General features: G+C 41.1%; 1 non-coding gene across 1 annotated transcript; it reads left to right on the top strand.

Annotated features, from left to right (window-relative positions):
- Positions 1-6,321: 6,321 nt before the first annotated feature.
- Positions 6,322-6,429, top strand: LOC130984766 (small nucleolar RNA R71). Its single transcript, XR_009088677.1, has one exon. It is a non-coding gene; the product is annotated as a small nucleolar RNA R71 (small nucleolar RNA).
- The last annotated feature ends 3,562 nt before the right edge of the window (positions 6,430-9,991 follow it).

Raw genomic sequence — 9,991 nt, 5'->3', positions numbered from 1 at the left:
TTTGTATCCGGAGGAGGCATCTACCAGTGCGTCGATATTTGGGAGCAGATAAGGATCTTTCGCGCAAGCTTTGTTGAGATCGGTATAGTCGGTGCACATTCTCCACTTCCCATTTGACTTTTTTACCAAAACAACATTAGCAAGCCATAGCGGGTATTTGACTTCTCTTATGAAGCCTGCCTCCAGTAGAGCTCGTACCTGTTCTTCCACTGCTTGAAAGCATTCTGGTCCTAGCTTTCTACGCCTTTGTTGTACCGGCTGAGATCCTGGGTAGACCGCTAGCTTGTGGCACATTAGTTTGGGATCTATGCCTGGCATGTCTGCGGCCTTCCATGCAAAGAGGTCGGCGTTGTCGCGTAGGAACTGTATGAGTGATTCTTTTATGTCCCCTTTTAGGAGTGTGCCGATGTTGGTTATTTGGTCCGGGGTGTTCCCGATCTGGATTTTCTCTATTTCTCCTTCAGGTTGTGGGCGGAGTTCCTCCCGCCTCCGAATTCCACCGAGCTCGATTGTGTGGAATTCTTCTCCTCTGCCTCGGAGGTTTAGACTTTCGTTGTAACAGCGGCGCGCCATTTTTTGGTCTGCCTTTACTGTGGCTATTCCTTCTGCGGTTGGGAACTTCATGCATAGATGCGGAGTCGAGACTATTGCGCCGAGTTGATTTAACGTTGTCCGACCTATTAGGGCATTGTAGGCTGAGCTTACATCAATGACGATGTAATCTATTTTGAGTGTTCTTGACTGACTTCCCTTTCCAAACGTTGTGTGGAGCGGGATGTATCCCATTGGTTGAACCGGGGTATCTCCTAACCCGAACAGGCTATCCGGATATGCTCCGAGTTCCTTTTCTTCCAAGCCGAGTTTGTTGAAGGCAGTTTTGAATAAGATATCGGCAGAGCTCCCCTGGTCTATCAATGTGCAGTGAAGATTTGCGTTTGCTAGTATAATAGTGATCACCATGGGATCGTCATGCTCTGCTGGTGCGCGAAATTGTGATCACTACACAACTTTGCACAACTAACCAGCAAGTGCACTGGGTCGTCCAAGTAATACCTTACGTGAGTAAGGGTCGATCCCACGGAGATTGTTGGTATGAAGCAAGCTATGGTCACCTTGTAAATCTCAGTCAGGCAGACTCAAATGGGTATAGATGATGAATAAAACATAAAGATAAGGATAGAGATACTTATGTATATCATTGGTGAGAGCTTCAGATAAGCGTATGAAGATGCCTTCCCTTCCGTCTCTCTGCTTTCCTAATGTCTTCATCCAATCCTTCTTACTCCTTTCCATGGCAAGCTTATGCAAGGGTTTCACCGTTGTCAATGGCTACCTCCCATCCTCTCAGTGGAAATGTTCAACGCACCCTGTCACGGCACGGCTATCCATCTGTCGGTTCTCGGTCAGGCCGGAATAGAATCCAGTGATTCTTTTGCGTCTGTCACTAACGCCCCGCCTGCTAGGAGTTTGAAGCACGTCACAGTCATTCAATCATTGAATCCTACTCAGAATACCACAGACAAGGTTAGACCTTCCGGATTCTCTTGAATGCCGCCATCAGTTCTTGCCTATACCACGAAGATTTCGGTTAAAGAACCCAAGAGATATCCACCCAATCTAAGGTAGAACGGAGGTGGTTGTCAGTCACACGTTCATAGGTGAGAATGATGATGAGTGTCACGGATCATCACATTCATCAAGTTGAAGAACAAGTGATATCTTGGACAAAGAACAAGCGGAATTGAATAGAAGAACAATAGTAATTGCATTAATACTCGAGGTACAGCAGAGCTCCACACCTTAATCTATGGTGTGTAGAAACTCCACCGTTGAAAATACATAAGAACAAAAGTGATCATTGGTTTCGGCCCCAAAGAGGGAACCAGAAGAGCCAAGATGAAAATACAATAGTCAAAGGTCCTACTTATAGAAAACTAGAAGCCTAAGGTGTACAAAGATGAGTAAATGACATAAAAATCCACTTTCGGGCCCACTTGGTGTGTGCTTGGGCTGAGCAATGAAGCATTTTCGTGCAGAGACTCTTCTTGGAGTTAAACGCCAGCTTTTATGCCAGTTTGGGCGTTTAACTCCCATTTTGGTGCCAGTTCCGGCGTTTAACGCTGGAAATTCTGTAGGTGACTTTGAACGCCAGTTTGGGCCATCAAATCTTGGGCAAAGTATGGACTATCATATATTGCTGGAAAGTCCAGGATGTCTACTTTCCAACGCCGTTGAGAGCGCGCCAATTGGGCTTCTATAGCTCCAGAAAATCCACTTCGAGTGCAGGGAGGTCAGAATCCAACAGCATCTGCAGTCCTTTTCAATCTCTGAATCAGATTTTTGCTCAGGTCCATCAATTTCAGCCAGAAAATACCTGAAATCACAGAAAAACACACAAACTCATAGTAAAGTCCAGAAAAGTGAATTTTAACTAAAAACTAATAAAAATATACTAAGAACTCAACTAAAACTACTAAAAACATACTAAAAACAATGCCAAAAAGCGTATAAATTATCCGCTCATCACAACACCAAACTTAAATTGTTGCTTGTCCCCAAGCAACTGAAAATCAAATAAGATAAAAAGAAGAGAATATACTATAGACTCCAAATTATCAATGAAACTTAGCTCAAAATTAGATGAGCGGGACTAGTAGCTTTTTGCCTCCGAACAGTTTTGGCATCTCACTTTATCCTTTGAAATTCAGAATGATTGGCTTCTTTAGGAACTCAGAATCTAGATAGTGTTATTGATTCTCCTAGTTAAGTATGATGATTCTTGAACACAGCTACTTATTGAGTCTTGGCCGTGGCCCAAAGCACTCTGTCTTCCAGTATTACCACCGGATACATACATGCCACAGACACATAATTGGGTGAACCTTTTCAGATTGTGACTCAGCTTTGCTAGAGTCCCCAATTAGAGGTGTCCAGAGTTCTTAAGCACACTCTTTTTGCCTTGGATTACAACTTTATTTCTTTCTTTTTCTTTCTTTTTCTCTTTCTTTTTCGTTTTTTTTTCTTTTTTTTTTCGCCTCTTTTTTTTTTGTATTCACTGCTTTTTCTTGCTTCAAGAATCATTTTTATGATTTTTCAGATCCTCAATAACATGTCTCCTTTTTCATCATTCTTTCAAGAGCCAACAATTTTAACATTCATGAACAAAAAATTCAAAAGACATATGCACTGTTTAAGCATACATTCAGAAAACAAAAAGTATTGTCACCACATCAAACTAATTAAGCTAGTTTTAAAGATGAATTCGAAATCCTGTACTTCTTGTTCTTTTGTGATAAAAACAGTTTTCATTTAAGAAAGGTGATGGATTCATAGGACATTCATAACTTTAAGGCATAGACACTAAGACACTAATGATCACAAGACACAAACATGGATAAACATAAGCACTAAAAATTCGAAAAATAAGAAAATAAAGAACAAGGAGATTAAAGAACGGGTCCACCTTAGTGATGGCGGCTTGTTCTTCCTCTTGAAGATCTTATGGAGTGTTTGAGCTCCTCAATGTCTCTTCCTTGTCTTTGTTGCTCCTCTCCCATGATTCTTTGATCTTCTCTAATTTCATGGAGGAGAATGGAGTGTTCTTGGTGCTCCACCCTTAGTTTAGTGATGGGCTTGAGGTCATGCCTTCTCAGTTGAACCAGCTTCCCTCTCGAGTTTCTCTTCCATTGAGCGCCCTCTTCACAAATGTTTATGAGGACTTGGTCCAACCTTTGATCAAAGTTGACCCTTCTTCATGGCCACAACTTCATAGAAGTGGTCTTGATGCACCCTTGAGATGAATCTCTCCATCTCCCATGACTCGGAGGTGAAAGCTTTTGCCTTCCCTTTCCTCTTTCTAGAGGTTTCTCCGGCCTTGGATGCCATAAATGGTTATAGAAAAACAAAAAGCAATGCTTTTACCACACCAAACTTAAAAGGTTTGCTCGTCCTCGAGCAAAAGAAGAAAGAAGAGAGTAGAAGAAGAAGAAATGGAGGAGAGGGAGATGGCTTTGTGGTTCGGCCAAAAAGGGGAAGAAGTAGTGTTTAGGGTGTGAGAAAATGAAGGAGTGAAGATGGGTTTATATAGGGGTGAAGGGAGGGGTAGGGTTCGGTCGTTATGGGTGGGTTTGGGAGGGAAAGTGGTTTGAGGTGATTGGTGAATGGGTGAAGAAGAAAAGAGAGGGTGGTGGGGTAGGTGGGGATCCTGTGGGGTCCACAGATCCTGAGGTGTCAAGGAAAAGCCATCCCTGCACCAATTGGCATGCAAAATCACGTTTTGAGCCAATTCTGGCGTTAAACGCCGGGCTGGTGCCCATTTCTGGCGTTTAACGCCAGGTTCTTGCCCTTCCCTGGCGTTTAACGCCAGTCTGGTGCCCCTTTCTGGCGTTAAACGCCCAGAATGGTGCCAGACTGGGCGTTAAACGCCCAACTGCTAACCTTACTGGCGTTTAAACGCCAGTAGGTTCTTCCTCCAGGGTGTGCTATTTTTCTTCCTGTTTTTCATTCTGTTTTTGCTTTTTCAATTGATTTTGTGACTTCTCATGATCATCAACCTACAAAAAACATAAAATAACAAAAGAAAATAGATAAAATATAACATTGGGTTGCCTCCCAACAAGCGCTTCTTTAATGTCAGTAGCTTGACAGAGGGCTCTCATGGAGCCTCACAGATGCTCAGAGCAATGTTGGAACCTTCCAACACCAAACTTAGAGTTTGAATGTGGGGGTTCAACACCAAACTTAGAGTTTGGTTGTGGCCTCCCAACACCAAACTTAGAGTTAGACTGTGGGGGCTCTGTTTGACTCTGAATTGAGAGAAGCTCTTCATGCTTCCTCTCCATGGTGACAGAGGGATATCCTTGAGCCTTAAACACAAAGGATTCTTCATTCACTTGAATGATCAGTTCACCTCCATCAACATCAATCACAGCCTTAGCTGTGGCTAGGAAGGGTCTGCCAAGGATGATGGTTTCATCCATGCACTTCCCAGTCTCTAGGACTATAAAATCAGTAGGGATGTAATGGTCTTCAACTCTTACTAGAACATCCTCTACAAGTCCATAAGCTTGTTTTCTTGAGTTGTCTGCCATCTCTAGTGAGATTCTTGCAGCTTGCACCTCAAAGATCCCTAGCTTCTTCATTACAGAGAGAGGCATGAGGTTTACACTTGACCCTAAGTCACACAGAGCCTTCTTGAAGGTCATGGTGCCTATGGTACAAGGTATTGAAAACTTCCCAGGATCTTTGTCTCTTTTGAGGTAATTCCTGCCTAGACAAGTCATCCAGTTCTTTGGTGAGCAAAGGGGGTTCATCCTCCCAAGTCTCATTTCCAAATAACTTGTCATTTAGCTTCATGATTGCTCCAAGGTATTTAGCAACTTGCTCTTCAGTGACATACTCATCCTCTTCAGAGGAAGAATACTCATCAGAGCTCATGAAGGGCAGAAGTAAGTCCAATGGAATCTCTATGGTCTCATTTTGAGCCTCAGATTCCCATGGTTCCTCATTGGGGAACTCAGTGGAGGTCAGTGCACGCCCATTGAGGTCTTCCTCGGTGGCGTTCACTTCCTCTCCTTCCTCTCCAAATTCGGCCATGTTGATGGCCTTGCACTCTCCTTTTGGATTTTCTTCTGTATTGCTTGGAAGAGTACTTGGAGGGAGTTCAGTAACTTTCTGCTCAGCTTCCCACTGTGCCTCCAAATTCCTAATGGAGGACCTTGTTTCAGTCATGAAACTTTGAGTGGTCTTGATTAGATCAAGACCATGGTTGCTAAGTCAGAGGGTTCTGCTTAGAATTCTCTGTCTGTTGCTGAGAAGATGATGGAAAAGGCTTGCATTGCTAAACCTATTTCTTCCACCATTATGTGTTGAAACCTGTTGAGGTCTCTCTTGATTTCTCCATGAAGAATTATAGGTGTTTCCATAGGGTTCTCCTAGGTAATTCACCTCTTCCATTGAAGGGTTCTCAGGATCATAGGCTTCTTCTTCAGATGAAGCATCCTTAGTACTGCTTGGTGCATTTTGCATTCCAGACAGACTTTGAGAAATCAAATTGACTTGTTGAGTCAATATTTTATTCTGAGCCAATATGGCATTCAGAGTATCAATCTCAAAAACTCCTTTCTTCTGACTTGTCCCATTGTTCACAGGATTCCTTTCAGAAGTGTACTTGAATTGGTTATTTGCAACTATTTCAATTAGCTCTTGAGCCTCTGTAGGCGTCTTCTTTAGATGAAGAGATCCTCCAGCAGAGCTATCCAAAGACATCTTGGATAGTTCAGAGAGACCATCATAGAAAATACCTATGATGTTCCATTCAGAAAGCATGTCAGAAGGGCATTTTCTGATCAATTGTTTGTATCTTTCCCAAGCTTCATAGAGGGATTCTCCATCCTTCTGTCTGAAGGTTTGGACTTTCACTCTAAGCTTACTCAATTTTTGAGGTGGAAAGAACTTTGCCAAGAAGGCATTGACTAGTGGTGGGCGAAATTGTGATTCATTCTTTTCCAACTCGAAACAATCCCCGGTAATGGCTCCAAAAACTTGGTGCTCAATATTACGGTGTCTAAAATTCAATTCACAACTCCGCACAACTAACCAGCAAGTGCACTGGGTCGTCCAAGTAATACCTTACGTGAGTAAGGGTCGATCCCACAGAGATTGTTGGTATGAAGCAAGCTATGGTCATCTTGTAAATCTCAGTTAGGCAGATTAAAATTGGTTTATGGTTTTGGAAATTAATAATAAGAAAATAGATGATATATAATAAAAAGGATAGAACACTTATGCAGATTCATTGGTGGGAATTTCAGATAAGCATATGGAGTTACTGTATGGCTCAAGGACGCCTGCTCTCCTACTGCTTCAACTCAATCCTTCTTACTCCTTTCCATGGCAAGCTGTATGTAGGGCATCACCGTGTCAGTGGGCTACATCCCATCCTCTCAGTGAAAATGGTCCTCTACGGCTGTCACTCGCATGGCTAATCATCTGTCGGTTCTCAATCAGGTTGGAATAGAATCCATTGATTCTTTTGCGCTTGTCATCACGCCCAGCCTTCAGGAGTTTGAAGCTCGTCACAGTCATTCAATCCTAGAATCCTACTCGGAATACCATAGACAAGGTTTAGACTTTCGGATCCTCATGAATGCCGCCATCTATCTAACTTATACCATGAAGATTCTGTTGGGGAATCTAAGAGATATGCGCCCGGCCTAGAGTAGAACGGAGTGGTTGTCAATCACGTGCGTTCATAGGTGAGAATGATGATGAGTGTCACGGATCATCACATTCATCAAGTTGAAGTGCAACGATATCTTGAAATAGGAATAAATAGAATTGAATAGGATATCATCTTAATAGCATTGAAACTTGAGGTACAGCAGAGCTCCACCCTTAATCTATGGTGTGTAGAAACTCCACCGTTGAAAATACATAAGTGAAAGGTTCAGGCATGGCCGAGAGGCCAGCCCCCAAGGTCTAAGAACTATGCGTTCAAAGATCTGATCCTAAGATCTAAAGTGATCAAAAGATGTCAAATACATTAGTTAAATGTTCTATTTATAATAAACTAGCTCCTAGGGTTTACATGAGTAAGTAATTGATGCATAAATCCACTTCCGAGGCCCACTTGGTGTATGTTTGGGCTGAGCTTGATCAATCCACGAGCTGAGGCTTCTCTTGGAGTTGAACTCCGAGTTATGACGTGTTTTGGGCGTTCAACTCCGGATCATGACGTTTTTCTGGCGTTTAACTCTAGACAGCAGCATGAACTTGGCGTTCAACGCCAAGTTACGTCGTCAATTTCCGAATAAAGTATGAACTATTATATATTGCTGGAAAGCCCTGGATGTCTACTTTCCAACGCCGTTGAGAGCGCGCCATTTAGAGTTCTGTAGCTCCGGAAAATCCATTTCGAGTACAGGGGGGTCAGATTCCAACAGCATCAGCAGTCCTTTTGTCAGCCTTTTTCAGAGTTTTGCTCAAGTCCCTCAATTTCAGCCAGAAATTACCTGAAATCACAGAAAAACACACAAACTCATAGTAAAGTCCAGAAATGTGAATTTAACATAAAAACTAATGAAAACATCCCTAAAAGTAGCTTAAACTTACTAAAAACTTCCTAAAAACAATGCCAAAAAGCATATAAATTATCAGCTCATTACAACACCAAACTTAAATTGTTGCTTGTCCCCAAGCAACTGAAAATAAAATAGGATAAAAAGAAGAGAATATACTATAAATTCAGAAATATCAATGAATATTAATTAATTAAATGAGCGGGACTTGTAGCTTTTTGCTTCTGAACAGTTTTGGCATCTCACTTTTTCCTTTGAAGTTTAGAATGATTGGCTTCTCTAGGAACTTAGGAATTTCGGATAGTGTTATGACTTTCCTAGTTAAGCATGTTGATTCTTGAACACAGCTACTAATGAGTCTTGGCCGTGGCCCTAAGCACTTTGTTTCCAGTATTACCACCGGATACATAAATGCCACAGACATAACTGGGGTGAACCTTTTCAGATTGTGACTTAGCTTTGCTAAAGTCCCCAGTTAGTGGTGTCCAGAGCTCTTAAGCACACTCTTTGCCTTGGCACGACTTTAACCACTTAGTCTCAAGCTTTTTGCTTGGACCTTCATGACACAAGCACATGGTTAGGGACAGCTTGATTTAGCCGCTTAGGCCTGGATTTATTTCCTTGGGCCCTCCTATCCATTGATGCTCAAAGCCTTGGATCCTTTTTACCCTTGCCTTTTGGTTTTTAAGGGCTATTGGCTTTTTCTACTGCTCCTTCTTTTCTATATACTCTTTTTTTTTTCGAATGCTTTCTTCTTTTTGCTTTTCTTGCTTCAAGAATCAATTTCATGATTTTTCAGATCTCAATAAACATTTTCTTTGTTCATCATTCTTTCAAGAGCCAACAATTTAACATTCATAAACAACAAGATCAAAAGACAATGCACTGTTCAAGCATTCATTCAGAAAACAAAAGTATTGTCACCACATCAATATAATTAAACTAAATTCAAGAGCTATTTTCGAAATTTATGTACTTCTTGTTCTTTTGAATTAAAACATTTTCTTTTAAGAGAAGTGAAGGATTAATGGAATTTATTCATAGCTTTAAGGCATGGTTACATACTATGATCATGAAATAAAGACACAAACATAGATAAACACAGCATTAAAAACCGAAAAAGCAAAAGAAAAATAAGAACAAGGAATGAATCCACCTGAGTGAGGGTGGCGCCTTCTTGAAGAACCAATGGTGCCTTCCTTGCTTCTTTTGAATGATTCCTAGTAATTTTGGTGTTCCTCCCCTTAGTTGTTTCCAATATTTGGTGGAGGACAACTTATTCCCTGAGGTATCAGGAATCTCTTGATTTGCAGCCACATGTTCTACCACTGAGCTATGACGGCTTATATTAGTCTTTCCATCTCCATGACTCAGAGGTGGAAGCTTTTTGTCTTTCTTTTCTCTTTTTTTTTCTTTTTTTTTCTTTGAGGTTTCTCTGAATTGTTGATTTTTAGTTCTCTTGACTTCCTCTTCAGAGTCCTTTCAGATTCATGATCTGCTTCAATAAGAATGTTCTTGTCCTTGCTCCTGCTCATATAGGAAGAAGAGAACAAGAAAAGAAAGAGGATCCTCTATGTCACAGTAAAGAGGTTCCTTATTGTTAGTAGAAGAAGAAGGAATAAAAGTGGAGAATCCAATCACAATGGTGAGGATAGAGGTAGTGATTGGAGATGAAGAGAGGTGAAGAGAAGTGTTAGTAAATAAATAAAAAAATAGAAAGAGATGAGGGGGATAGAAATTCGAAAATAATTTTGAAAACTGGGTTAGTAATTTTCGAAAATTAAAACTAAAATTGAAACAATTAATTAATTAAAAAGAATTTTTTTTAAAAGAGGGAGGTATTTTCGAAATAGAGAGGGAAAAGTAGTTAGGTGGTTTTGAAAAAGATAAGAAACAACAAAAAGTTAATTAGT

Source organism: Arachis stenosperma, chromosome 5, assembly GCF_014773155.1.
Source record: "Arachis stenosperma cultivar V10309 chromosome 5, arast.V10309.gnm1.PFL2, whole genome shotgun sequence".
NCBI classification, from domain to species: domain Eukaryota; kingdom Viridiplantae; phylum Streptophyta; class Magnoliopsida; order Fabales; family Fabaceae; genus Arachis; species Arachis stenosperma.
The sequence above is the reverse complement of the archived record's forward strand: the minus strand, read 5'-3'. Positions and strand labels throughout refer to the sequence as shown.